Source organism: Apteryx rowi, unplaced genomic scaffold (assembly GCF_003343035.1).
Source record: "Apteryx rowi isolate R43461 unplaced genomic scaffold, aptRow1 scaffold_481, whole genome shotgun sequence".
Lineage (NCBI taxonomy): Eukaryota > Metazoa > Chordata > Aves > Apterygiformes > Apterygidae > Apteryx > Apteryx rowi.
In genome coordinates this window covers 464,412-491,602 of record NW_020450740.1, presented here as the reverse complement: position 1 = coordinate 491,602, position 27,191 = coordinate 464,412, and the positions used below count along the sequence as shown (strand labels likewise).

The window sequence follows — 27,191 nt, the reverse complement described above, 5'->3', positions numbered from 1 at the left end:
TGCATTTGTCATGAGAAGAATAGGATGCATAGGGGGGAGAGAATATCAGTATGGCTTTTATAATGTTTTGTACACAGAAACATGAAGAATATTTCAACTGCTTCTCTTATATTCATGCTGCTAGAGAACACAAAATGACATCCTTTGGATATCTGTTAAAACTAAGCAGAAAGTTTGTCTCAGCCCAAAACTGAATACGGACTCTATAAACTCATCAGGTTGAGTGCTGTTTAAAAAAAAAAAAAGGGGGGGGGGTAGAGTTGGTCTTCAAGATAGCAGAGCTGTCATTCTAATTGTGCTATTTCAAAGGCAATAAGCATTGCTATCTTTTATGTAGTATTTGTGTCAAAATCCATGGAGTACAGAGAATATTGCACGGGATTGGAATAATTTCTGSAACTATTTGAGTATATAAGAAATCTGTCTATTAACTATTGTACTTAAACGAAGTCTGGTCAGCATATTTGAAGAACTATTGCTATTTTATATATAGAACCTGAGTTTGGCCTCTATTGAAATTGGTGGGGTTTTTTGTTTGTTTGTTAAGCTTCCTATTTGCTTCAAGCTAGTAGTATTTTTTTTTTTGTTTTAAATCCGTATATACTTTGAACTGAATGTGCATACAGTTCATGTTGGTTCCTCCTAGTGGTATATAATAGTGAAAGGAAAAAGTCTATTGCCATTAACTTTTCTTTCTCTTTGTATGCACACAGTAATAAAATCAGTAAGTGATTTAGTAATTTTTGACAGGGTTTTTTGAAAGAGAATGTATTTTTAATTTGAACAGTCTGATAAGGGAGGAAAAGTAGTATGTACCTTGTTGGTTTTTCATTCAGTAGTTCAAGTGCTTGAGTCCTAGTAAATGAAGCTCATTGGATTGAAAAGGATTGTTTTTGGTTTGAGGATATTTTCATGAGTACTACCATCATATGAAATGAAGACGCTTGTGAAGTTTGTTACCATTTTTAGATAAATTAAGTCTTAGTTTGCATGTATGTCTTTTCCTACTTTTGAAAGTAATTCAAGGGAATAAGTGTCAAAAGCAGTTTGAAGATGTCCTGCTATAAGCTCCCATTCTTTAGATTTGGTAATTTAGTGTCACACTTGCAGTTTACTTTCATTTTAGTCTGTGCTTGCAATTTATTTTGTAGGGAAACTATGCTTTTATAAAGTTAAAAATGGAGTTTATTTTCTAGAGCTGTTTGTTTGGCATTTTCATGCATTTTTCTACTGTTGCTGTAGTGATGGTGGTGCAGAGGTAGGAATTTCAGGCTTCTTTGCCTGCACTGCACACTTATGAAAGTTCTTGATTTTTCCATTGCTGAGACTTTTTTACTGTAGATGTGGTGGGTGGTGATGTTTAGAGCAATGGCTGTGAGAGCTTTAGTAGGAGAGACTACAGTGTAAGGGTCTAGGTGCATTGTTTTACTGTTGCAGGTAGCAATACATCTGCAGAAGATAATGATTGCCGTTGGTTATGATCTGCCACTTCCTCCCTAGTGCATACTAAATACAAAGGAAAAATGACCATAAATGTCAAGGTGACATAAGATTAGGCAAGTTGGAGTTATATTCATTTCTTCCCTCTGAAATGTTGGTATGTAAAGTTTACAAATTAGTGCTGGCACAGACTTAGTTTTAGGKTTTTTTTTCCCCCCTGTGGAAGCAACAACTATTTGAGGTAGTCTTAATATATGGGTTGCTTGTGACCTGTGGAACTAACAGAGAACTATAATTTTTCTTTATCTGTAGTTCTCTGCAGATCACTTGCAGATTGGACAGTCTTGCTTTGCAGTTTCTTGAAAAACAGCTTGGGAAGTACGCGTTTTCCTCTGCAGAGAGTTAGACCCAGTATTGTCTTAATGCGATAGCTGGTATAATGCAGTGTAACTAAGGTCACTTTTTTATTGGGCCCAAGATCAGTTCAGTCCTCAGTTGTTACAACTGAAGAAACACTCTTCTAAACCCAGCCACCATCAAAAAATAGAAGGGATAGGGATGGGAGGCAGAGTACATTAACACCAAGGGGAGGTATAGCTGAGAAAGTTCTGCATCACTCTGGTTTCTGAAGGCAGTGGTGTGGCATTAGTAAATCCGTTTTTTATTAAGAGGATTATTTGAGAGGCTTGAAGGCTCTTATGGCTTGTTGGAAATATCCACTATGCTATGACAAACACACAGTTTTGGTTTTCACACCTTTCTAATAGGCTGAAATGAGATTCCGAAAGAGAACAAGTTATCACCAGAATTTAAAGAGTAGACAGGTTATCTGGTACTGCTCCAGTAGAGGTAATTCATGATTCACATACTTCTCAAGGTCTCTTTTCCTGCTAACTAAGCAAAGGAAAGTGCAAAAATACTTACGTATTGTATTTGAGTTATCATGGTCATTACGGTCAAGTTGCCATCAAAGTTGGCATCAAACCATCCTCTGGAGTTTTTTTGTTTTGTTTTGTTTTGTTTTGTTTGTTTTTGTTTTTTGAAAATCCCTCTCAACTACCAATTAGGATTATATTGGAGTCTTTTCAATAGAAGTCTGTAGGTTTATAAATGGAGAGCTATTTATAAGTCTCATGAAGAGGAATTGTTGAACCAGCATAACAAATGTTCTCAGGTGCAGATGTTTGGCCTCATTCTAAAGTGTTTGTATGACTGAGATGCATCTTTCCCTCCCAACCATGATTCCCCTTAGATCTTCTTAATCCAAGATCTTCTGCCTTACCAGTGCTACATTTCATTTCCGCATCTGTAATATACAAGCTGAACCTAACTCAATTTCTTGCCTCTGATCTATGTCATTAAAAACCTGATAATGCAACTACAGGATGTTAAATGGAGGCTGGCAAAAAATGGGAGCTTGCTCTTTGCAGTGAGGGTGCCAGCTTCTCTTCTGTTTGTGACTTCCATGCTAGACACAGTTAACTGATCTGCAGTCACCCAGCCTCACTGGTTGTGTGGGACCATGGACTGGGAAAAAAAGCTTTGCTTCAGTAAGGAGGTTGTTGGTGAAATCAGAAAAGCGTACTGCTTGGCCTGAACTTAAATATGTGTCATCAGAAACTGTAAACTGGAACATCACCATGCACAGTTCTTAACAGCATTTAATAACATTCAATTCATCATGCAACCATTTTTAGTTTGTATTGTAGCATATTGTTGTTATATATCTGCTAAATTATTAGTATACCTAAAACTGTTACAATGAGCAAAAAAAACAAATAGTTATTTAAAACTCTTCTGTTAACTGTGTGCTGAGCTTCCGTAAAGAAAGGAGACAGACCTGGATATTGGCAACCTAGAAAGCTTCACTCTGGGAAGTTTCATTGCCCCTTTTTGTTCTTTTAAAGTCCTGTTTTATGGCATGACTAGCTTAGAATTGGTTTCTCGAAAATTCAAAATTGTTATTCTTGGTGATGCCTCAGTTATTTTTTTATCACTAATATCCCTTATTGGAAAGAAAAGCAGTTGGTGAACTAGCTAGAATGTGGCTGAACATGCTATTGCAAAAGAAGGGGGTTGGAGGAATGCCCCCCCCCCCCCCAAAAAAAAATATTTCAGTGTGTTGGTAGCATCCATAATATAGGGGAAAAGTTGCTTAATTAAATGTGGTTGACGTATTGTATGATAAATCTGGGGGGTGGCTATTGTGGGGTTTTTGCCCCTCGTTTAAGGGATGGTAAAGTCATGAGCCTCGAGCTGGATTCTGGGTCTACCTTGCCTTGCTCTTCTGCCACATAGCCTGATGTGTTTCTCCACTGTATGGACTCTTACAGCATATACTATAACTTCAGGGGGTGAGGATGGGGGAAAGTGACAGAGGACCAGAGATCACAAGGGGTAGTGTGTGATGTTAGGAGTGTAAGGATACTGAGTTATTCAGTCAAGCACTATGAAATGCTGAAGGTACAGGTCAGCCAAATATTTAAGCAACTGTGGAACCATTCTTTAAGTGTCTGCTGCTAAACTGATTGTTCAGTTATTTGTCATCATGTTTATTACTGTCTTTAGAAACTAATATCATTCATTTTTGCCTTTCTTCTGCTTCTCCAAAAGTAAATACAGTGTATTGAAGCTTGTGTAGAGGCTATAGCATGGAATACACTACTTCTAGCAATTGGGTAATAACAGTAGCATTATCTCTTCTGAAGTATCATGCTGTTATGTCTTTTGGATCAGTAATTATAAAAGGTCCTAATTTAGTGTGTTATACATATCTTCTTATATATAGGTATTGGCACTTTGTTTTTCTGTAATGTTGTTATTAATCCCCTTCCCTGAAGCTAGTGGAAATGGTCTTCTGTACTACATCTCCTAAACTTAGCTACAGCAAAACTGTGCTATTGTGGAAAATCTAGCTGCTGCTCAAAAGGTGAAGTTCAGTTTTGCACTGTAGCCAGCATTATACCACTAATTCTCAGAACATATCAACTTGTAAATAATTTTCTGATAAAAGAAGCTTGAGGTTTGTATAATTTTTTTTTTTTATTGTTTGACGTAACAAAAATTGTATATTTTTTTAACAACTAGGGCAAGTTTGAGGTTAGCTGGATTTTTACCCGTTTTCAATATCTTTAAGAAGCAATTCTAGGATGTTAAAGCAGTTTTTATTTTTTTACATATGAAACCTTAGGGCTAGCAGCAGTGTCCTTTGAATTTTGTTAAACCTTATGATTGCTAACCTCTTGTACTTTGAACTGTAACTCTCTTATGTAGTTTTGTGGTATTCTTCACAACTTTTCATAAATAAGCCTTTCATAGGGGTGAACCTCGAATGCTGAAACTTTCTCTTGGATGTTGCCTTTGACTTCCAAATCTGATAAAGAATAGTTACATTTTAACTTAAAGTTGTAAGCTTCATTTATGAAATGAAGCCAAATGAACTTCTCTCCAGTGAGTGATATGCTGTAGTTACTGTAAGCTTCACTCACATCCACTGGAGACTTTCAACCTTACTGCTACCTTTACCAATGCCTTTTTTCTTTGGTCAGACTTTTCTGATCTGATTCATTCTGTAGGAAACTTTATAGCTTCTAATCCTAATGATCAATTGAGTACTTGATGTAAAACTTCATTTTGCTCAAGCTGGTAAGGACTATTGTTGTGCCTGAAGTTCTAGACAGCACTTGCAATTTGATTATTGCTCAGTATGTACAACAGAATAAACTTGAATACTTCAAGTGAGTTTTCATGTGCCTTTCCCTCCCCCCAGGTCTTTCCAAACATTCTGTCAACTGAACTGAAATTTCAGTATCCTGTCCTAATACTCTGACACATTTGCTTGCCTAGTTAGTTTTCAGTTTAATTTTATTTCTTCCATTAAGCAGCAGGGCTACTGGGTAGTGTGATGGAAAATAAAAAGTATTGAATGAACAATGATGAAGAATGAAGATGTGAGAAGCATAGGCTATTTTTGTATGCATTTGCTCCAGACACAATGAGAAAAGAAATCTAAACTGGAAGAATGGAGGAGGTAACTCTGAATGTACATTTTACTTGAGAAAGTGAACTAAAATATCAGCATAAGTCATGGTAAATTTCTGTTTGTTACTTTTAATAAAACTGAAAGAATATCCATGCTATGTTTCAATTTCCTTAAAATACTGCTCACCTGCTCATTTCCAGACTGGAGTGGATGTAAGCTTTTACATGAGTTACATTAAACTAGTAAGGGTTTTTTGTTTGTTCTGTTTTTTCTTTTTTAAAGAACAGTGCAGTTTAGTCAGGATGAAAGGCCATACATTTGTGCTGCATAGAAAACATGTTACAGTATCTTGCCCTAATTTGTCTGAGGAGGAAAAAGTGATGCTGATTTGATGCACAGTACTGCAGACTGCACAAAGTACAGAAAGCAGTTGACATTTTCATTATATTTGCAATTTAGCATGTAAAATTCAGAATTATAATTTTATCAGTCTTTAAATGTTTTCCTTTATAACTAGCTACCTCTTAAATTTTTGGCTTACTTTATTTTTTATGTTATCTGTATTGGTAACATACATTGTAATTCCTTGGAAAAAGGGTCAGTTTGCTTCCAATGTTACAAAAACTCATCTACTTTTCCTTCTTCTCTAAGTCCCCCATTTTTAAATTTTCTCTTACAATTTAAACTCTTCAAGATAAAGCTTTATAGCTTTAGACTGTGCTTATTATATGGGTCTTTTCTGTATTTTTGGAAACACTAAGAAGTAGAACAAACTGTGTAAAAGAATTGAATGGTTAACACACCCCTGAAGAAAACTAGTACATTCTTGTTACATCACAGCACTGGTAGTCATGCTGTGTGTACAGGTCTGTTTGTGTCTGCAATTTTTCAGGCTATGATTTTTAAAGTATACATTTTCGTACAGACTAAATGATCAAGTGGTGTGGATTGCTGCCTCATGTTGAGACTTGAATTGTTAAAAGCAGTTAAAAATGCTTGATCTGCCTCCAGGGTACAATAAAAAAATACTAAAGTGCTTTTGCTGTAGTTTCGTATAGGAGAACAAAAAGAAACTTCACAGCTTAGGCAAGTTGCAACAAGTATGCAGCTTGCATACAAACTTCTGTTGTTGTAAAGGAATCTCCAGAAGCTCTGAAGCTGCAGCTTGAGGCTTTGTTAAGGAGGCACAGTTGCAGTACTGTTTGTTTCTTTTTGTGACCACATCCTAGTGCCAACCATGTAATTAAGTGTTGTTTTTGACAAAAATCGAAAGCGAAGCAAAAGGACTAATATGAAGAATTTGATTCAGAGTGATTTGCTTTTGGGAGAGATTGTATTTGTGATTAACAAAGTATGTTCCTAACTTAAATATAGCTAAAACTCTGTACATACAGGATGAACGTACATAAAGTACACAAAATATGCATGTGAGAAGCTAGTTTCTACTTCATTGTCAAATTTAATCTCCTTTTCTTGAAGAGAACTTGAATTACTAATCTCTGAGTAAAATAACAATTCTGAAGACTTATAATCTAAATTTTTATTGTTTGTCTTCTCAATTAAAAGATTTAGAGTTTTAAAAATAGAAAATGTTGACTTTCCAGTGAGTAAATGTCTAATGTTTGACTATGTTTTTCTCCTTTTCCTTTCAGCCTTTTAGACTTCATTTGCCAGTACTGTGTTTGGAGATCTTTTTCCAGTATTTGGCTACATACCAGCTGAATCATAGCTGTTTACATCTTTGTCTACTCTCCCATCTCAAAGCACAAGTTGGACTTTGTGTGGAAAATGTCTTGATGGACTCATCGTAAGTGCAGTATGCTAACAGCTCACAGTGGTTAACAATGGCTTCTAAGTGGTAAGAATTTTTCAGAATAAAATAAAAAATATCTTCATTCAAGTAACTATTTTTGCTTAGGTCTTTTTTATCTGTACTGTAGTGTTAATACGCATGCAATTTTGGACTACTACTTCACATATCCATTATCTGAATGGAAGTGAGTCTGTACTGTGTTTAAATTAGATATTCTTATGTCTCAGTATAGTATCTGATAGTGGCCAAAAGTGAATGTTTAAGAAAGAGCATGAGAATGGGGAAAGCAGTCTCCTAACTTCTAGTCATCTGTGACTTGGGGCCTTCCTAAGCCAGATGTCATTCCTGTATGTTTAGTAATTATCAAAGGATTTCTCTTCCATGAACTTGTGTGCTCAATGGAAATCAGACTTCTTGCTAATAGAGTATTTCCTTACAGTGGGCGGGCAGGTGTCTGTGCTCTGTCCTCTTGTGGATGAAGCCAGGTACTGCAGCTAATTAGCAAAGGCAACACAGCTCCTTATACAGATTCCTTTTCTCCTACTGCTTTTCACATAAGGATTCTGTCTGAATCAAATTAATCTGTGTTGATGTCAAGCACAGGGCAATTGTTATGGATAAAGTACTTCTGATTTGAAGTGGATAGATCTAACTAATTCAATATCTAAACTCTTCTTTTAAAATAATGCAGTGTACTGTTTCTCCCTGTAGTCAAGTAGTAAAACTGTTAGACTATATTTTCTTTTGTCTTTTGAGAACAGAAAGCATATTGGCATAACGGGAAAAAAATCCTTGAAGTGCAGCTGCTTCTACAGTACTTGCTCTATGGACTTGCATATTCAGGCCATTAAATAGTTTCTAGTGTTTCTTAGCTCTCATTTCCTTTATTGTACTGTTCTATATATTATTTACAGGAGAAGTATAAAATAAAATCTTGAATATATTGCCACTGGATGATCTCCAGTGTATCAAACCCCTGTTGCTTGCCTCTGTCACTCGCTTTTGTTTCTAGTCAGATAATAACATGCCCACTTACTTCACTTTCTTCTGTTAGAATTTTCTACCATAATTCTTCCTCTCAAAAGATAACAAATTTGTTGCTACAGAGATTAACGGAAGCCTGTCTTGAGCATCTTTATCTTTAAGGAGGGCATAAGTACACTTCTTACCGTTGGAGTAGGAATTCCAGATCAGTCTTTTAAGTAAAGCTTTTAAAAAATGATGGGATGGAGACTTGAGGACATTATCATTTTTACTATAACTTGTTCTCTGGTGGTATTTATCTTGGTTTGGAAAACTCTTAGATTAATTTTGATCTATACTGGAGAAATTATTCATTTGTCTTATCTAAAGGTTTATAAGGATAATATAAGAAAAAGACATTATGTGGAACTTATGGAAATTCCTTTAATACAAGTTACTTTTCTTAAGCAAATATGAACTCAGGTGCTGTGTCTTAGAACAACAGTTGGTTCTTTTTTTAAGTACAGATCTCCAGTCTTTCAGCAAGACAAATCTCAGGTTGTAGTACTCTGACTCTTTAGAAATTAACATCAGAAGGGTGTGAATTCTTCCTTAATTCAAGGATGGAGGAACTCATAAGTACTTAGAAAAAACATCGTTCTGGTGTAGATGTGTACCCTCAATCCGTGTAAGCCCTTGGAAGTGAGAAATCAGCAGAGAGGAGGGGTTGGTGAGTTTTATTTACCTGCCATGTTATGTTTACCACTTTCATTAAAGAGAGAAGCTTATTTTATTTTGCTCATGCTATTATTGAATTAATTAAGTACAAATATTATTACTTACATCATCATCTTTGAGACCAGTTTCATATATAACACAATCTATATGACTTCCCTGAATGCCCTCATATTTAGATTTATCTAAAGGATATCTTCTAGGGGAAAAAATCATCTTGATGTAAAAAGAGTAACTTCACTAATTAAAATTACTGTCTGCTGCTAAAACTGAAAGGATATTCAATATCGCTTTAGCTGTTGGGGCCATTCAGTTCAGGAATTACAAAGTAGTACATCTGCAACTTATTAAGTTGATGTTTGAGTAGGGTGTTTGTATATGAGCAGGCAATTCCCCCCATCCCACCCCCCTATACCTATTCATTTTAACTGTATCACTTGTTAATAGAGTTGAGTAGCAAGATCTTTAGACTGTATTTTTAAGTAAACAGTTCTTTATTCTGTTTTCTGTGATTTGACTAAACAGATTCATGTTTATCTACTGATATTCTTTATACTGTATTAGCAAGTTACTACATTTTAAAGAAGTTATGTTAGATGTGAAGAGTTTTGGCTTACTACCTAAATAGAAAAAAAGCATTTGGAAAACATATGTTTTAGTCCAGCATCTGCAGCAGGTACAGGTAGATTAGTTTTAAACTAGATGGATGTTGACTTCTGTCTGGCCATGATGCTGTGAGGTTTCAGGTTGGGACTGTGGTAGTTAATCCAGGTAAGTATGGTTGGAGTGAGTCTTACTTTGTTTGCACATAATGGTACAAAAGTTAGCTTAGATATGTCTACTTGAGCTGCAGTTGTCTTCTGGATTGTAGAATGGACAGAATTTATGATATGTATCAAAGTATTAAATGTTTTAAAAAGGCACRTCTTCTGTGGGGGTGAGACTGCATTTCATAGGGCACGACCAGTCTTAGCAGCATGCTTCAGCTGCAGCCAGGGCTGTAACTTGGGACTCCATCCTCAGGTCTCATGAGGTATTGATTGGTATAGCTTTGCAGCCCCATCAAATGCTTAGATGAATAGAGCAGTGCTCAGATTACTGTTTGCCAGCACTTAACCTTACGAAGGTTAGTACTACTAGGTATCACAAGACTTTTGGAAGTATAAGGTATACCTGCACAAAAAACTAAGCTACACTTAACTATGCTGTCCGATGTTTAATATTTTCCATTTGGTACTATTAACTCAAGTTTTCCTCTTTCTCAGATGCTTAAATTGTTTTTGACCTTAAAAAYGGAGGAACCAAAACCATTAAAGTATGTTTCTGTCCTGCTGAAGAGCATAGGAAAACATTCAGGGCACAGATATGGTCCCAGCTTTTTTATTTTTAAAAAATAGACCCAAAATGCATTGGAATAAAAAAAATAAATAAAATAAGTCTTATTCCTCATTTTGATACATGGTTTCTGTAGAACTGTTAAGCTTGCAGTTCAGTTAGTTGTGCTGTATAGTCAGGTGGTGTGCATGGGGGAAAAAATAAAAAAAACCTTTAAAAAAATTTTTATGTTGCGCTAGTTCAAATGTACTAATCCGGAACTGAAGAATATATTTTTTTGGTCTTCTGGTAAAGACCAAAATTTGTTTGAATTTTAATAATAAAGACTTTGCTTGAAACATTCTTTAACTCTCCTTTTATTCTGGATGTGTCAATTGTGTTGTGATTTCTATTCAGCCATGGCTGAACTGGGGTAGCTAGTGAATATCGAACTAATCAGTGTTAACTGGTGTGCTGAACATACTATGTACTTACCATTAATGTTTTTTTGCATTATGAGTGTATCTGTATGAATGGGGATTGGGACTATTATAGGTATAGAATCATAGGAAAATTCAGGTTGGAAGGGACCTCAGGAGGTTTCTAGTCCAATCCCCAGCTCAAGCAGGGCCAGCTGTGAGATCAGACTGAGTTGTTCAGAACTTTATCCAGTCAGGTCTTGAAAACCTGCAAGGGTGGAGCCTGCACAGTCTCTCTAGGCAACCTGCTCCAGTACTTGACTGCCCTCATGGTGGGGGTGGGGGGAAGGGGTTCCTCCCTTACATTCAGTTGGAACCTTTCTTGTTTCAATTTATGGCTGTTGTCTCTTGTTCTTCCACCATGTGCCACTGAAGAGCCTACCTCTGTCTTCTTGATAACCTCCCCATAGGTACTAGGGGGCTGCAATTTGATCCCCTGAAGTTGTCTCTTCTCTAGGCTGAAAAAGCCCAGTTCCCTCAAGCCTCTCCTCATAGGGCAAGTACTCCAGCCCCTCACCATCTTTGTAGCCCTCCGGTCAACTCACTCCACTGATCAATCTTTGTTGTATTTGGGGATTCCAAAACTGGATGCAATATTTTAGGTGTGGTCTAATAAGTCCTTTGATAATTTTCTTTGATCCAGTGGCTGTGCTCCTGTTAATGCACTCCAGGATGTCATTGGCCTTGTTTGCTGCCAGGGCAACACTGCTAGCTCACATTCAGCTTTCTGTCTACCCAGTCCTTCATGTCTCTTTCAAAAGAGCTGCTCCCAGGCCTTTATTGTTGCAAGGGGTTCTTCCTTCCCAAGTGCAGGACTTTGTGTTTGGCCTTGTTGAATTTCATGAGGTTCCTATCGGGCCATTCCTCCAACCTGTCTAGGTCTCTCTGGCAGTCAAGTCTTTGAGCATACTGACTCATCCCCCCCAGTTTGGTGTCATCTGAAAACCTGACAAGAATGCACTTAGTTGCCTATTCCAGATCACTGATAAATATGTTGTACCGGGCAGGTCCCAGTACATACACCAGCCTACTCCATTTGTTACCAGCCTCTAGGTAGAGCAGGACACATCAGCCATTAAACACTACCCTGTGAGCATAACCATCCAACCATTTTTTTAATCCATCCAGTGGTCTGCTTATCCAGACGTTAATGTCCTAATTTGCATACAAGAATATTGTGGGAGACAGTTTTGAAAGCCCCTCTAAACATGAGGTAAATAACATCCACTGTGTTCCTATCTTCTACAAATCCAGTCTTTTTTTTTTCCTACAGAAAGCAATCAAATCCTGTCACTTTTTTATCACCCTTGATTAAATCCATGCTGACTGTTCCCAATCACCTTCTCCTTCATATGCTTGGAAAGGTGTTTCAAGAGGACACACTCGATTTTTTCCTGGGGACCAAAGTGAGGCTGACCAGCTTATAGTTTACTGAATTGTCATTTGGGCCTTTTCCTTGAAGATGGATACAACACTTGCATTTTTCCAGTCACTGGGGACCTCCCTCAGTCTCTATGACCTTTCAAAGATGATGGAGAGTGGCCTTGCAATGTCATCAGTCAGCTCCTTCAGCACCCTGAGATGCAACCCATCTGGTCCCAGCAATATCTATGGGTCAAGTTGTCACAAGCAGTCCCTGACTCAATCTACATCCACTTCTGGTAGTTCTTCCACTCACTGAACCCTGTGTCTAAGCACAGAGGCCTGAGGCAAAGAGAGCAAGTATCTCAGCCTTGTCCCTGTCTGCTGTCACTGAATCACCAGCCTCATTCAGCAATGGGCCCACATTTCCTTATTTCCCTTTTACTGCTAATGTAGGAGTAGAAATGCTCCTGTTGCCCTTTTTGTTCCTTGCAAATGTCAACTCTAATTGTACTTCGGTTTTCTGAACATCATCCCTACATGCCTGGGTAATGTTTCTAAATACTTCCTTTGTAGTCTGCCCCTGCTTCCATCTCCTGTACACTGCCTTTTTAGAGTGTGTGTGTGTATGTGTATGTACATACATATTTGGATATGTGTATGATTCTAAATGCATGCTCCAATCTGTGTTACACACCAGTAGTATCTAACTTACCCCAGTAGTATACAGTTTAGTTGTATTTGGTTTAATCTAAATTAAACTGGCATCTATGCACAAAAAAAAATTTCCTTTTAACATGCTGGCTGTCATCTCTCAGCAACTGTGATCATTAAGAATGTTTTACCAGACCTCTTTCTTGGGCACTTACCTTCCTGGCTGAGTGAACACCACACGCTGGTCTGCAAGTAGTAGTGAAGTAGAAGTTCCCAGACCTTTCTCTGGCATTAAGGCATCTATATTACATACATCTGTTCCATGTAGATGCACATTGTCTAAACCAAGCTGAGTAATGTAAATTTGCTTGTTTCTTGTGTACTATGACACTGTTAGAAATTAAAGGGGAAAGTCTGGTGAAATATTCTTGCCTTCTAAGCTAATAAGTTTTTTTTTTATTATTATTATTATTATTATTATTTGATAGCTTACTCTGTAGAAGAACTATTTTTATTTGTGTTAGTATTCATTGCGGTACTACAAAATGACTGAGCTGTTTTGGAATGTTAATTCTTTATATGTGTGGGTCTGAAACTATGCGTTTGACTGAACTGGTGAGCAAAACAGTATGTAATATCTGAACAGACTGGTCACTTAGCTCTGAGAATTTTTTCAGAACTAGATTTTATTAAAAATCTGAGCAGGACAGCTTATATTAAAATCAACCAGAGTTCATGCAAAGATGTTCTGGAATACACCTCTGGAGTTGCAGAACAGTTAAATGATTGGAAAGAAGCTAGATTCCGAACTGGCAAAAGGTATCTTGAGACCCAAGGGTTTTCAGTGTATGTGATCGTGGCAATTACGTGACTATGTCTTGGGATAAGAGGAAATCGGTAGTGACTTAATAGAAAAAATATATACTTTGTGGTTTGTTTTTTTTTTTTTAAGTATGAGAATTATTCTGTTCTTTTCTATGTTCTGTATATCAGTACCTTGGTTCTAAAGATCATGAATACAAGATCTGGATGTAAATAACCCTTACTTTAAATAAATACCCTCTCTAATCTGAAAAGCGATTACTTAAAATAGGCTGCTGCAGTTTCATGATACTCTGTTTATCCCTGAACTGATTTGCTGGTGAAATGACAATAGAAGGGCTGAAAGTGAACTTCCTCTCATTCCTCTAAAATTGTCCAGGACATCAGTTAGGACAAAAAGCCTGTTCCTGTGTGTAAATGCCATAGCTAAGTATTATTCAGAACAATTGATGCACCTGTTTCTGTATTACAAGTGTTTTTGCAGATGTTACACTTAAGTTTGGCTAGACTTTTTTTTTTTTCCTTCCGATATAACTAAGAAAATACAAGACCATCAAGATGAAGAAAAATTTAGAACAGGACTTGGTTTCTAATGCCCTTCTCAACAATTTAATTAATTGCGTCTATATAAATTGTAAGATGCATATTGGGGAAACAAATTGAAACATTTAAAATCAATTTTATATTATGAAGTTCATACTAAGATGTATTTTGTATCTGATGTAGTTTAGTGGTCTTCACCCACTTTTGCTTTTTTGTGGGGGTTTTTTCCTCCTGCATTTGTTTGTTAGTTCTTACTCTGCTGCCATGCTACAGATATGTTTTTTTTTCTGCTGAAGAGCCTTGTAGAACAGCTTACTTTCAATAACAAATGACTCTCAGAATGCCTAACACTTGATGCCTCATGTTGTTCAAATAATGTGGAACATCCGATTTGCACCTGCAAGAAAACAGAAGATGAAAATGCTAATAGGGACACAGAAGAGCTGCTTAGTCTTCAGAGTGGGAAAGCTGTGTGTCTGTGAGACTAGAAAGAAAAACTGTCAAAACTGTCTCACAGCATTGCACTTCAGCAGGATTCTGTGGTTTGTGCGGGTTTTTTTTTGTTTTGTTTTGTTTTGTTTTTTTGTGCTGCTGAGAAGACTTGGTTAGAGTTCTTCTGTAGCAATAACCAAAAGTCATTCCCCTTTTTCCAATTTTTTGTAAATCTTTTTCTTTTGGAACGTATTTTATGTCCTGGAGCTATGCATCTTTATCATGAATGATAATTTTGAAGTTTAATAAAGATTTCTTTATGACCATATATTTGTTTTAATGCAATCCACTTGTATATTAAATTAATAGTATAGAACACTATCAGCAGTGTTTGTTAATACCTAAAATGAAATACATCTGGCTTTCAAAAGTACTTGAACAATTGTGGATTTTTTTTTTAGAGACAAGTCTGCTTGAAAGACTGCATCAGTGAGAAGATAGTGGAGAAAGAAGCTGTCTTCTAACTTTGTACTCCTTGCAGCTCTGAAATTCATGCTACATATCATATGCATCTTAAAATCGTATTTTTAACACAAATTTTAGTCAAATGATGATTTTGTTATTGGTTATGGAGATGCTGCTGTTCTTCTCATGAAGCCAGCAACAGTTTACTTCAAAAGAATTATCTTGGAGAGATGCTTAATTCAAAAGAAACAGTAACTTCTTTATCAGGAAGCAGGCTAACTGCTTAGTTTATAAGATTTAAGGAAGAAGAACTTTGTGTTATAGTTAAAATCTTTGATAATATGCATCTGGATRAAGGAAACAAAACAGAAGTCTCTAGGGCACTGGAAAATGCCTATGCCTTGGCTAGTAGCCAAGACATACATATGCTATGCCTTTATACAAAACAAGTACTTTACTCCAAAGATGGGGAGACAATGATAGACCCTGTCACAGGTTTGGGAAAAGCACAAGTGCTGCAGCTACTTGTGACATTTCCTACTCAGTTGTATAGCTTTCCTGTGGAAACATTTCTTCTTCTCCGTTGTGCTTCTGCACAGCAGGGTTTAAAATATCTTGCCTTTCTTTGCCCAGAGGCACTTTACACTTACAGTGCACGGTGGGCCTTGATGAAGTTCTCACCTCTGCTACCCTCCTCAACTTTTTCTAGTTAATATTTCTGGCTTGGAAATGGCACCTTTTACGAAGTGCCATAACTGTGCTTCTGATGCAGGCAATACAGTAACAAACTGGGACATAGCATCTGCTCACATGATCCTTTGATTTGAGGCATGCTAAAAAGGGCACAGGGATTCAGGCTAAAATGTACAGCAGAGTCAAGGAAGGAGTAGCAACTCTGTGAGAGAAAAGGGCCCCTTTCTGTTTATGGTTTACTTAGCTAATATTCATAACTTTAACCACCTTTGTCCAGCTCTTCTGTGTGAATTGATGTAAGATAAATCCTAGTGGACAAAAGGACAGACTTGACTTCTGTATCCATTTGTAGATAGTCATCTGACTTAAAACAATCACTATATTACAAGCTGACCTGTGCATGTTAAAAAAAAAAAAAAAAAAGTGTATATGTTGAACCATCTTTTGAAAATTTTGTTTGCAGCAGATTAACTTGAGAAGAATGGATGTTTTTGAAAATGAGCTATTAAGAAACAGAAGGCAGTAAATTTGTTTAGCAGTATCTTCCTTAAGAAGGAAATAATTCAAATTTGTTTTAAGAGCCCTCCTAACTTTCACTATGACAATAAAAAAGTCTTTTACTGTTATTCTATTTAGAAAGCCACAGGTAAGCAAAAGAAGCTGTTTTTCTTTATTCTTTCTATTCTAATCAGATGACTGGAACGTTGATTTTCCTTTAAATAAAGGAATTGTAGCCTGCCCTGGTGATCATGCTCAGCTGATACATCCTTCAAATCAAATGTCTGCCTGTTTGCCTCTTTCTGCTCTTCAGACTGTTTTTTTTTTATGCTTCCTGTAGAAACAGGCTTGTTCTCACCTTCAGATAGGTGTAATAGACGAATTATCTTTCAAATCCAGAAAAAGATAATTTTCCCAAATTCTTTCATGATATGAGCTAGGGTTTTTTGTTTTTTTTTGGGGGGGGGGGTCTTAGAAATGAGAAAACCTCTGCTGAATCTGAGGATGTGCTTTAGTTAAATGTACACCATCATCATTATTATTATTATCTTTTTTTTTCAAGTTGTCATCCATGATATGTCCATCTGTTCTTAAGCTGTGTTTTGATTTGTGGTATGTGGAAAGAGCTAATATTTCAAGGTGCTTCTGAGCCTTTCTGTTGCCCCTGGTCATTGCCAGACTGTCTGAGCAGTGGAGCCTAGGTGAAGAAGCAATACCTTTGCCTCAATGGCTGCCTTTAAGTAAGGTCTGTTCACCCAGCCTCTGAGGCCACACAGTTGGTGTGCTGTGTATTGTTTCTTTACTTTTTTTTTTTTAAACTTTTGCATGGACCTATTTTTTATCTTTCTACAAATTTGTAAACTTTATTTTGATAATACACCTGATTTTAGCAAACAAACCTGCATGGCTGTGCACATAAATATACCATATATGGTAAAAGTGGAAACTTTTACTTGGGTGGCTCAACAATTTATTGTTTTAGTTTCCTTCTTTTTTCCCACGTATTTGTTTACTTAGTGGCTTTAGTGTACTGAGGATATTCTAGCAGTGCTTTTAGCAACTGTATTTGCTTATTTGCTAGCAATCCAATATTGACAGATTTTTGTTAAGCCTTTTTTTTTCCCCCCTGCCTCTTAGAAACAATTTTAGACCGTAATTTAGTGCCTACATTATAGCAGAACCTCTCTTTCATCTCAGTTCTCTAGTAGGTTTCCATATAGGCAAAGTAAATGAGGTTTTACCCAACATATACTTCAAGTCAGTATTTCCTCCCCTGTGCTCAAAACCTAAAACCAAACCTAACCAAATGAATCTGTATTACATTTATTCTCCTTCCACTTCAGAAAACAGCACAAATGCCCTGCTTTTTTTTTGTTTTTTTAGAAATGAATACAGTTCCTTAAATTACTTTAGTTCATGGTATCTAAACATATATACGATTCAAAGGATATCTGTTTTCTCTTAAACATAAATTACAGCTTACAAATGTTTATGTACTCAATTCAAAATACGGTGATCCCATAAACTCACATGGAGCTCTGCTGGGAGTGTCCTCTGCTGCATCTGGTGGTCTGATTTGGGTTTTTTGTTTTGCTTTTTCCTTAAGATAGGAGACAATCAGATGTTAGTTAAAAAAGATACAGGCCTTTAAGTGGAAAAAGAATTACCATTAGCATTCTGTGTTTGCAGTACAGAAAAACCTTTACTTTCTTTTGGGGTTATAGCATATATTAAATACTTGCCATAAATTGATAGCTGGTACTATAGTAAATTGTACTCAGATGACCTATTATTTGATGAGTAGATTCCTTATGTGTTTACTTTTCCACTGCCTTGAATTTCATATAATCATGACATGTCCATAATAGGTAAGGAAGGCATCTTGATCTGAGCAGTAATGCACTTGTATTMCTTTAATACACATGCCAGTCTTTCTTTAAGCCATAAAATGTCAGAGACTTCAGCCCAGCACACCTGTTGCAACTACATTCATTGCAGGTAGGGGAACACCTGAAATTGGGCTGTCTTCTATTTAAACCAAGTTGCATAGTCCTGGCAGCAGTGTTTATTCTTTCTAGTTATCTTCAGGTTATCAAGTGAAAAGAGGGGGTAAAGACTTTTATCTTTAGAGAATATATGAGTTATATAGAGTATATAAGAATTAGAGAACAATTGCAAGTGCTGTTGCTTTACACTGAAGGAAGTTTTCGTTTAGGATTTGAAGAGGAAACTACTACTATTTTGAAATCTAAGCTTGTTATATATTTCCACTGGAAAAATCTTGTAACACTTTATAGGTGGTTATTTCCATCTTTCAGATAGAGGAGAGGAAAAGGGAAAAGCTTAGAAGTTATTGTCCCAAAATATCTGTGGGCAACCATATTGAAAAACTAATGTATTTTGGATAACATTTTGTTAGGAAAACAGGGACTTTAGTTTTAGCTATGTATATCATATGTCTAGGAGTAACCTTTTGAAGTCCTACAGGTAACACATCTTTGAGAAATAATTTATATACACAGACTTGATTTAGGTATACTTATTGCTGAACAGAGAGTTAACTTGAGAAAATGAAGTTCTAGAATTCTCTGTGAATGTAATTTGAATATTAACATGTGGATCTTGATCTCCAGTTGTATGTATTTTTCTGGTATGGTAGTTGTGTTATTAGCAAGAGATCCTACTATGAAACTTTATATAGGAGGGCTGCATATTATACGATATTATATATTAGGTTTAAAAGTACATTGCTCTTCAGCTAAAGTAAATCTTGCGATACAAGTACATTTGCTGTTGGTTCCTCTTACATTAATTACAAAAAAATTGTATTTAAAAAAAAAATGTGGCTCCTAAGGACTTTATATTGCAGTGAAACATACCCTCTTATTTTCTGATCTGGCATGTCACATATGATTCCTCTTTTCCCAACTATTTCTCTAATTAAATTTTTTGTTTTCAATGTATTTGCTTGGTTTTAATCTAATGTTTTTTCCTTTCATTATGATTCCATTTTCCTTTTACGGATTTTTGTTTCAGAGACTTGCTTTTTAGCCAGACAACAATGAGTAGCTTCCTTTTTTTTTGCTCCTAAAGTAGATGATTCACAGATCATATTTTATACAGTTGATTTGCTTGGAAAAAGTTGTCATTTGGACTCCTCCAGTAGATGAACTTCCTAAGCATAGCTCCTATGTCTGAGATGGAGAGACTAGCTTGCTTGCTTGTTTGCCTTTTTAAAAATAGCTTTAGTGAAATAAAGGAATATGTTTACTGTAGAGAACTGTGTTATGTATCATATTACCTTATTATACTATTTTCTTATAGGCAAATAGAAAGTTAATTTAACCATTAATCAATTCATTCTCAGAGATAAAACAGATAAGTTTAAAAAAATTCTTAAATAAGAGTTGAATGTCAATGTAATCCTTTCTTGAAAAGACCAATGTAAATACCAACTTATTACTTTTGCATCTCTGATTACTAATCTATTTACAATTTTATACAATGAAGTAATACATGGTAGTCACGCTTTATTATATATTGTTCATTAAAGCTGCAATGGAAGGGAATGCTGTCAGGTAGATAATTTTTGTTTTGAAGATCTTTGTATTAAAATGTTGAGTACCCTACTACTTGTGGAAGTAATTTGGAACAGTTGGAGGCTGCATTTTGATATCAATTTATAGATTCTTTATTAACCTTGACTCTTCGCTATGCTTACATCATATCAGAGTATTTTCAATGGCCAAACACATTGTATTTAAACTTCTCTGAAAAAATGCCTTTGTATTTCTTATCCTATTTGTTTTTCTATCATGAATAGTCAGCATTAGAACAAATGCGTCTGAAAGATTTGAATGGCAAACTTGCAGAGTGCTTTCAGTATATCTAGCATCCTGAGCATAACTGCAGTACTTGCTTAAAAACATATTATCAGCACAATGTTGATAAATCTCTACACATGGAGAAGATTGCTTTATCAGCACAAAGATACAGATTTTTGCAGGTGAAAACTTGATTGGAAATGTTACTGCAGCTCAATACCATTTATAAAGCTTCTCTTAACAGATGGCATACTGTAATCTGTAATTACAATCATCAACATAACATATCTTCCAGCTCTCTAAATTTGAAGACAAGGTTGGAAAGAATTAATGGCTTATAATGGGCAATAGTAAAAATGATGACAATTTTAACAGTGTCAAATGTAGTGGAAATGTAGTAGAAAGTTTTATACTGGGTATCTAAAAAGCAAAATCAATATTGAACAATACAAATTTATAGAAACTGAAGACTTAATACAAGCAAGCTCTTTTTTGGGGGGCATTCCTCATGTATTTAATTACTTAGAATGGTGGGATTCTAGTTGAAAGCCAGAACTGTATTAATATGCAATTAATGTAGGCTTTGTTGTTTGGAGATAATAAGCTAAATTTTGGGTTAAAAAGTAATGTAGTTTCTGTAAAGAACAGGTCTTAATCCAGATGCTTCTTTAAGCTGAACTGAAACACAAGTCTTTTGTGTGAGGAATTTATTTTGAATAGAGTCCAGAGGAGAGCAGTGAGAATTACTAGAGGTCTAGAAAAGATGAGCGATAAGAAAAGATTTAAAAAGTTGTTAGTCTAAAAGAGAGAAGACGAGAGGGACATAAGGCCAGTTTTCAAATAAGCAGGAGACTGCCGAAATAAAGAAAGACATCACTGGCTATCAACGTCTGTGCTCCATAGGGAAATAGCAAATAAGCTGAAATTACAGTTAAAAAAAAAAAAGAAAAAAATAAGATGTTAGGGAAGTGTTAACAGTAAAGAAGCATAAAATAGATTACCTGGAAAGACTGTGAAGTCTTCAATGCTACTGGTGAAAATCTGTGAAACCTATATATGTGAGTGACCTGGCCTTGCAGGCGTGGAATGATAGACTGGATTGCCTCTTGAAACCCTTTCAGCACAGTGTTTTTTTATTTTTTCATCTGTAATTAGATGTCCTTTTGCTGCTAGTACTTACTCTGATTGTTTAGCACAACTGAAAAACAATATAGATCATTAGACATGTGATTGTAGTGACTGAATATAAGCTCTTTTAAATTTTATAAAGCGTTCAAGTATTTGTGTCCTGAATATCAATGTAGTTTCTAGCCTTTTCAACTTTTTTATGAGCTTTAAACACCTTTCCCCCCAAATCGGTGTCTTGTTCGAAATGACACTGGTGTATTTGTGTGCCTTTGGGAAGACTATTGCATGCGTGCTTATCCTGACACACAATCTCCTGCTGCCTCTTACAGTAAACGTGGTCACCAATCTCATCTGTCCATAGCAAAAGAAAGGATAGTGTGTGCTTTTTTGGGGGGTAGGGTGGGTGATTAATTCCTCTGGGAATTAGTGCCCTCATCTCCATTCAGCTGCTAAGAATTTAGTGTGATAATCTTAAAACAAGTATCTGTCCTTCTATCTCACTTCTGTTGTTATTTTTGGCTGTATGTAGCCTCATCTGTAGCATTTTGATTGATGGATTGTAAACTACTTATTTCTGATCTGAGAGTATGATCAGCAGCTTACTTTGGAGAGGTGGATATAGTCCTAAAAGTATTGTATAATATCTTTTTTATGAGAACAGAGATCATGTACAACATATCATGAAGAGTTATGAAAATTATCTTTAGTGTCTGTACAAGGAGATTCTGCTCTGCTATATTCTGTACATAGGCTTCTTATATAGGAAGCGGTATCCTTCTCCAAGCTTACTTATTGCCTCAAAAATGCACTTTTTTTTACTTTTGTAGTTTACTTCTGTAAACTTGTAATTTTGTAAATTTGTAAGTCTCTAAAAATGTAATTTGCAGTGGGCGTACTTACGAATGCTACGCAATGCTACTGACTGCATAACAGTTTTCTAGTAAGTTGAACTATATATATTATATATATCATAGGTATATACTTTTATTTTGAAAATTTGAATTTAAAGGCATTTAAGAACCAGTAGGGGGAGGGAGGACAAAAAAAGTGAAACTGTTGAGCTTTCCTTATTACCGTGGACTCAGGTATGCTATTGGACAGTAAAGGAGCACACTTGCTCTCACACTCCAGAGAAGAGACTATTCCTTAACCGATAAGGATATTGAATGCTTTGCTTTATGTTCAACTTAATGAACAAAAGCTCTTCATTAGACTAATATTTGTGTTTTTCTAAGCAATGAGTGGGGGTAGCCTTTAATTACAGATAGTAGTTTCCCTCTTGCATTCTTTGAACAAGACCTCTTCTAAGACTCTCCCTATTGAGACTGTGATTTCCTCTCACTCTTAACTGTACAACTGAAGCAAAAATGTTCATTCTCTAAACTGCTTTCCATCATCAGAAGTATAAAAAATATCCTCTCCATTGCATTCATCTGCAAATTACTGGCTGAAGTGTGTTAACCTGTTTTTACCAATTTAATGACCTAATCAATATGCAAGTTCTCAACATGGCACCAATTTTCAAAAGATAGTGTTAACAAATACTGTATCATGGCTGCCAGAATTGCCAAGAGGGAGGATGGGGACAGAAAGAAGAGGGCATAACAGCTTAGATCTAATGTTACAGATTTGGGGAACAGATCAAGAAAATTTGGAGATTTGTGCAATTGCTAACACTCTGGTCTGTGAAGTACTGGCTAGTTTGGGTAGATTTTCTGCGTATCCGTGCGTTTCTGATTTCTAAGTTGAGTGCATCTGCCTTCTCTGTTGTAATGTTAAATAGAAAAGGAGATAAATCTGGGAAACAGGCACTATCAAAATGTGAAACAAGCTGTGAAAGAATCTAGAACCACTTGTGTCTCTTGTATTACTCTTTCATGCAAGATCTCTTAACAAAATTAAACTTAAAGCATAAAGAAAGAAAAATACTAGATTRCAGGGAGTAAATGGAAGGATATAAATTTCAGACCACTGGCACAGGTTGCCCAGAGAGGTTGTGGAGTCTCCTTCTCTGGAGATACTCAAAACCCGCCTGGATGCGATCCTGTGCAACGTGCTATAGGTGACCCTGCTTGAGCAGGGGGGTTAGACTTAGACGATCTCCAGAGGTCCCTTCCAAACTCAACCGTTCTGTGATGTAAATATATATATATATTTTTTTTAACTTCATGTTTGAGTTCTGTTTCTATGGTCTCTGTAACAGCATGGTGAACGTGTACCTAAACTAGTAGAGAGTGAGCCAGTAATTCCGTGCTAATAGACTTGTGAATTTACCAACTCATTTTTTTTTTGCTAGGTTCAGCTGTTAATTTTTACTCTGTTTTGCAGTGTAAATGTACTTTTTGTGACCTTGTTTAAAATATTCTGTCCATTTTCCATCTTCAAGGGAAGAGCTAAAGTAAATTAGAAAAAGTGTATGAATACTATGTAAATCAAGAGAGAACCTGTATTTTATCTAGATGTCTAGAGGACTTCCACTGGTATTGGAAACTGAGCTTTTCCTGTACAGCCTAACTCTGAACTGAGTAAGCCTGCCCTAATTAAAGGAAGCTATGAAGAAGAGTCACAATGAAGAAAGGATAATGATAACTTCCAGAGGCCAGTAAGGTTTTAAACATGCCTGCCTTGTATAAAATTTTAAAAGTAAACTAAGATTAGGTCAGCTTTCTAAGGGCAGCAAGGTAAATGCACTAGTGCAGTATGCACTTTAGGGACTGGAATTAAGATTATTTTGAATAATAGATTCTTTCCCTAGCCATTAGATTTTTATATTTCAGGCATAATTTGGAAAGTCTGCTCTTTGAACATGAGGGAACATAGATATTTATTTCATGCAGTGTTAGAAAAATTCTAACAGAAAAACAGTTATGATGGCAGTGAAAGTATGTTTATAGGAATATTTGTGTAAGAAATGTATGTTGCACCATTTTAATTTATACCCTTATACCTAATTATGCTTTAATGTCAATTTGGAGATGTATAATAATATATATATGTGCTCAATCTCTGGCTTATTGCTTAATGTCTCTGTTCTGGCTTTTCTGTAGATAAACCTACATTAAAGGCTGGTAACCCTGTCCCTTGTGTATTTCTGTTAAGCATTTAAAGATATTTTGGTAATGGTTTTCAGCTCTTATTTCCTCAGAGATCCAATTTTATAGCAGTGTTGCCATTTTTGTTCTGAGTGGTTGCTCTGCAGAACCTTTGTTTTTAAATGTTCTTTTTCTTATTGCCTTTGCATAGAAATATCAACGTTATGCTTGTTGTCATTAATTTTGATTGATAGCATAAAAGAACATAGCTTCCCTTTCAGTGTTTTATAGAGGGAAAGATCTAGCCACTTCTACTGTGTAATGGTTTAATGACATCTCTTTCTGGCTGAAGTAGTGTGGTGTTTCTACTTGCATCTCACTGGGTACGATTCAGTGTGTGTACTGTGCTGGGATTTGCTTTTAAAGTCAAGTTCTTATTTGAAGAAACTCTGGCAGGGGAAGAAATACATAGGTTTGGGAGATCCTGTGATATGTCAGTACTCAAAACAAGGAGGAGGTTAGTGACAGGAAGCCTACAACGTTATGCTGAATAAGGATTGTAGAAGTTGCAGAAGAGACAAAAACCTTAAGCTTCTCAGGAATGTCTAATGAATTCAGGAAAGCATTGTATTATTGCATGCAATTTCAAGATAAGAACAATTATAGCCTAATATATAAACATTAAAAATTTGGGGGCTTTTTTATTAAACAGGATACATTGTATTCAGTAGATTATCATACAGTTATGTTTTATGTTCAGCTTCTAATTGACTTGTTTTTTACAGATTTTTTTTTTTTTTTTCACTTCTGGGTGTATTCACTTCTACTCATGTTAGATAACTAAACCCAAACTTTTTAAACCCAAACAACAAAAAAACCCCTTCCCAAGAAAAAGCCCCACAACTTGCTTCCAAAACCCAACCCCCCCATATAGAGCAAATACAACTTAAGTCACTGAAAAAGTGCTGCTGAAATTGAGACTTTACCAAAAGCTGACAGTTGTTTGTTACTTATCTTTAATTTCTCAGAAAACTGAAAGCTAGGCACTCTTTGAAAAGCATAGGGACAGCTGAAACTGTCCATTTACATTAAAAAAAAAAAAGCTATAGAAAAATAAAATGGCTTACGTTTAGAGTATTTTTCATGTAAAATAATAGCTGCAAACAAATTTAAAATGATATAGAGAAGGTTTACTGCAGAAATTGTACATTGTTTGTCCCTGCATATTCCTGTCCTTTCATAGTATATTTGCTGTAAAGTTACATTAGTTGAGCTGGACCASAGAAACCATTAGTGCTCAATTGTTTTGAAATTAACTGCAAAATGTAATTCTGAATTGTATGAAAGATAGCCTATTATAATTTCAAATGTTTTTGAAAATTGTTTCTGACTTGCAAAGTTAATTCCTTTAAATATTATTACAAGGGGATAGCCTGAACTGTCAAATGGTTGATGACTCCAAAAATACAACTAACCTAGAAAAATGTACACAGAGGGAGAAAAACAGTTTATCTTGTCCATTTAGAAATAGTATTTATTTTCTTTAAATACAGAAACTAGGTGACTATTTTAAGGCATAGTTTTAAAGCAAAAAGGCTTGTAATTAAAACAAACAAACACCCCCCCCCACAAAACTGCAGCATATAAAGAGAAAGAAATAGATTTTGTCTCCTCTTGTCTTTTGTGCTAAATTATGACAAAGTGAATTAATGTCTTGCTAATTTATTAACGAACATAGAATAGGTGTCCAGTATCTGGTACCTCCCATGAATTTAATGGAGGTATATTGATTTATAATTTAAGGCTGAAATTTAAGTTCAATTTGTAACTTAACTGTTTTATTCTGTTTGCAGTTATGTATCTTTGATCTTCACATTTTTGGGGAAGGTCAGATTGTTTTCACTGAGATAAGACAAATTCTAACAAATTAGGCTTCTTTTCTGAGGTACCAGAAGGAAAAACTTCCAGTACTCTTTTTTTGGTAAATAGTTGGGTGCTATAATAGTTGTGCTACTTCCTCAACAGATTTACTTCCACTTGAAGAAGTGATGTCAGGTTTAGTTAACAAGCTAGAGAAAATAGTATGGGGCAAATAAAGATCATTACTAGTGCTATGATTTGATATGGGATCAAGAGTCCATGGTTAAAACCCTCCAGCCAGATGAGGGATATTAACACTCCCTGGAGACCTACAAATGGAGCTAGAGACCGTTGGATACATTACACTTGCTTTGCATAAACTGGATGTGTTACTTTTTCAAGAGGCAGAATGTATACCTTTTCTGTACTGCGGCGTCTTTGCTGGTAAAGCTGTTTTGGCACAATCTGCAGCATTAGTGTCCTAACAGAGGGGATTGTTTTGCTTTAGTTGCATGTTTTTTGTTTTGTTTTTGTTTTGTCCTGCCAATGTAGTTAAGTTGCTGAGGAGCTGGGCAAAAGTAAGCCAGCAGGGTTCTGAGTGCCAAAGAGCTGTGCTGGCACTGCTAGTGCCACCACAGCAGTGTCTCTGAAGGGGAGGGCGTATTTTAATGGCGCACTATTTGCAGTATATGCCTGCAACTTGTTGGCACAGGAGTGTCTCTAGATATCTCCTCTGCAGTTTTGGTTCTACTACTCAACCATTTGGCCAGCATAGTTATGGCTAAGAGTTTTGGAAAACGCTTTTACCATCACGGCAGCGTAACTACCTTGGGCTGTTTGGTTTCTGTCTGAACGTGAGGCTCTCGTTAAGCCAGGACTGCTGCTGAAAGAGGCAGTCCTGCTTTCTCCTCGCCCTCAGACACGCGCTGTTTCCTGCGCCGCTGTGGCAGGGCTGTTCATGCAGGGACCTGAAGCGGCACGTGCGCCCAGGTTAAAACCAGTTCCTTTCCCAAGTCAGCCTTTGCAGCTCACCTGGCTCAGCGCGGTTCCCGGGGCAGCTGTACGGAAAGCGCCTGCGAGGGGCCGCAGGCAGGAGGACGCGCCCCTGCCCGGGGGCGGGCGAGGGCAGCCGCCAGGCCCTGCGCGCGGGCT

At 36.3% G+C, this 27,191-nt stretch overlaps 1 protein-coding gene and 1 long non-coding RNA gene across 2 annotated transcripts in view; one reads left to right on the top strand and one right to left on the bottom strand.

Moving 5' to 3' along the window:
- FRYL (FRY like transcription coactivator) overlaps window positions 1-27,191 on the top strand; it is a 178,475-nt gene that overhangs the window by 6,000 nt on the left and 145,284 nt on the right. Inside the window, exon 3 of the mRNA XM_026078606.1 lies at window positions 7,075-7,280. The gene's annotated coding sequence lies outside the window, so the exon portion shown is untranslated. The remainder of the gene's footprint in view (window positions 1-7,074; window positions 7,281-27,191) is intronic.
- On the bottom strand, window positions 7,278-27,185 carry LOC112972277. The gene is made up of 4 exons (XR_003255627.1): window positions 27,072-27,185; window positions 17,726-17,795; window positions 12,958-14,504; window positions 7,278-8,893 (listed from the first exon to the last, which is right to left on the bottom strand). It is a non-coding gene; the product is annotated as an uncharacterized LOC112972277 (long non-coding RNA).